Source organism: Apodemus sylvaticus, unplaced genomic scaffold (genome assembly GCF_947179515.1).
Source record: "Apodemus sylvaticus unplaced genomic scaffold, mApoSyl1.1 scaffold_55, whole genome shotgun sequence".
In the NCBI taxonomy this organism is placed as follows: domain Eukaryota; kingdom Metazoa; phylum Chordata; class Mammalia; order Rodentia; family Muridae; genus Apodemus; species Apodemus sylvaticus.
In genome coordinates this window covers 459,621-462,903 of record NW_026263312.1, presented here as the reverse complement: position 1 = coordinate 462,903, position 3,283 = coordinate 459,621, and positions in this window count along the sequence as shown.

The following is a 3,283-nucleotide window of genomic DNA, read 5'->3' as shown; positions in this document are numbered from 1 at the left end:
TGTTGGGTGTATGTCTAAGCATGTAGCCCCAAAAGAGTATGCAGAGGAGAGTTTTCTCTCGAAAGAATATGTAAGAATACGACCTTATAAAGAAATACAGTGTTGCAGAGTAAAGACAATTACATACTTATTGGAAAAACTTTACGAGAAGAAATAACGCATCGTACAAAATTAGCTTGTGTCTCCTAAACAACACGTTGTAACTTAAAAAGATTTGGTGTGGCAAGTACGTCTAAACGTGTAGTCTCAAAAGAGAACCCATAGGATAATTTTCTTTGGTCAATATTTGTCAGAAAACCACGTATTAAGGAAATCCCTCATCGTGTGAAATTATCTTGTTTTTCCTAAACAACACGTTGTAACTTGAAAAGCTTTGGTGTTGCGTGTATGTCTAAGCGTGTAGCCTCAAAAGAGGATGCACAGGAGAGTTTTCTCTCGAAAGAATAGGTAAGAATACCACGTTATAAGGAAATACAGTGTTGCAGACTAAAGGCAAATACATACATATTGGAAACACTTTACGAGAAGAAATAACGCATCGTACAAAATTAGCTTGTATCTCCTAAACAACACGTTGTAACTCGAAAAGATTTGGTGTGGCGTGTACATCTAAACGTGTAGCCTCAAAAGAGAACCCACAGGAGAATTTTCTTTCGTCAAAATTTGTCAGAAAAATACTTATTAAGGAAATCCTGCATCGTGCGAAACTATCTAGTTTTCCTAAACAACACATTGTTACTCGAAAATATTTGCTGTTGCCTGTATGTCTAAGCATGTAGCCTCAAAAGAGAACGCACAGGAGAGATTTCTCTCGAACGAGTATGTAAGAATACCACGTTATAAGGAAATACATTGTGGCAAATTAAAGATAAATACGTACCTTTTGGAAACTCTTAAACTTTACAAGAAGATATAAAGCATCGTAAAAAATTAGCTTTTATCTCCTAAACAGCACGTTGTAACTCGAAAAGATTTGGTGTGGCATGTACGTCTAAACGTGTAGCCTCAAATGAAAACCCACAGGAGATTTTTTTTTTCGTCAAAATTTTTCAGAAAACCACGTTTTAAGGAAATCCAGCATCGTGCGAAATTATCTTGTTTTTCCTAAACAACACATTGTAAGTCGAAAAGCTTTGGTGTTGCGTGTATGTCTAAGCGTGTAGCCTCCAAAGGGAATGCACAGGAGAGTTTTCTCTAGAAAGAATATGTAAGAATACCATGTTGTAAGGAAATACAGTGTTGCAGAGTAAAGAAAGATACGTATGTATTGGAAACCCACAAACTTTACAAGATGAAATAAAGCATCGTACAAAATTAGCTTGTATCTCCTAAACAACACTTTGTAACTCGAAAAGATTTGGTGTGGCCTGTACTTCTAAACGTGTAGCCTCAAAAGAGAACCCACAGGACAATTTTCTTTCGTCAAAATTTGTCAGAAAACCACGTTTTAAGGAAATCCTGCATCGTGAGAAATTATCTTGTTCTTCCTAAACAACACGTTTTAACTTGAAAAGCTTTGGTGTTGGGCGTATGTCTAAGCATGTAGCCCCAAAAGAGTATGCAGAGGAGAGTTTTCTCTCGAAAGAATACATAAGAATACCACCTTATAAGGAAATAGAGTGTTGCAGAGTAAAGACAAATACATACTTATTGGAAAAACTTTACGAGAAGAAATAACGCATCGTACAAAATTAGCTTGTGTCTCCTAAACTACACGTTGTAACTTAAAAAGATTTGGTGTGGCCTGCACGTCTAAACGTGTAGTCTCAAAAGAGAACCCATAGGATAATTTTCTTTGGTCAATATTTGTCAGAAAACTAAGTATTAAGGAAATCCCTCATCGTGCGTAATTATCTAGTTTTTCCCAAACAACATGTTGTAACTCGAAAAGCTTTGGTGTTGCGTGTATGTCTAAGCATGTAGCCTCAAAAGAGGACGCACAGGAGAGTTTTCTCTCGAAAGAATAGGTAAGAATACCACGTTATAAGGAAATACAGTGTTGCAGACTAAAGGCAAATACATACGTATTGGAAACACTTTACGAGAAGAAATAACGCATCATACAAAATTAGCTTGTATCTCCTAAACAACACGTGGTAACTCGAAAAGATTTGGTGTGGCGTGTACGTCTAAACGTGTAGCCTCAAAAGAGAACCCACAGGAGAATTTTCTTTCGTCAAAATTTGTCAGAAAACCACTTATTAAGGAAATCCTGCATCGTGCGAAACTATCTAGTTTTCCTAAACAACACATTGTTACTCGAAAATATTTGCTGTTGCGTGTATGTCTAAGCATGTAGCCTCAAAAGAGAACGCACAGGAGAGATTTCTCTCGAACGAGTATGTAAGAATACCACGTTATAAGGAAATACATTGTGGCAAATTAAAGATAAATACGTACCTTTTGGAAACTCTTAAACTTTACAAGAATATATAAAGCATCGTAAAAAATTAGCTTTTATCTCCTAAACAACACGTTGTAACTCGAAAAGATTTGGTGTGGCATGTACGTCTAAACGTGTAGCCTCAAATAAAAACCCACAGGAGAATTTTCTTTCATCAAAATTTTTCAGAAAACCACGTTTTAAGGAAATCCAGCATCGTGCGAAATTATCTTGTTTTTCCTAAACAATACGTTGTAAGTCGAAAAGCTTTGGTGTTGCGTGTATGTCTAAGCGTGTAGCCTCCAAAGAGAACGCACAGGAGAGTTTTCTCTCGAAAGAATATGTAAGAATACCACGTTGTAAGGAAATACAGTATTGCTGAGTAAAGAAAGATACGTATGTATTGGAAACCCACAAACTTTACGAGATGAAATAAAGCAACGTACAAAATTAGCTTATATCTCCTAAACAACACATTGTAACTCGAAAAGATTTGGTGTGGCCTGTACGTCTAAACGTGTAGCCTCAAAAGAGAACCCACAGGACAATTTTCTTTTGTCAAAATTTTTCAGAAAACCACGTTTTAAGGAAATACAGCATCGTGAGAAATTATCTTGTTCTTCCTAAACAACACGTTTTAACTCGAAAAGCTTTGGTGTTGGGTGTATGTCTAAGCATGTAGCCCTAAAAGAGAACGCACAGGAGAGTTTTCTCTCAAAAGAATATGTAAGAATACCACGTTATAAGGAAATACAGTGTGGCAGAGTAAAGACAAATACGTACATATTGGAAGCGCTTTATGAGAGAAATAACGCATATTGCAAAATTAGCTTGTATGTCCTAAACAACACGTTGTAACTCGAAAAGATTTGGTGTGGTGTCTACGTCTAAACGTGTAGC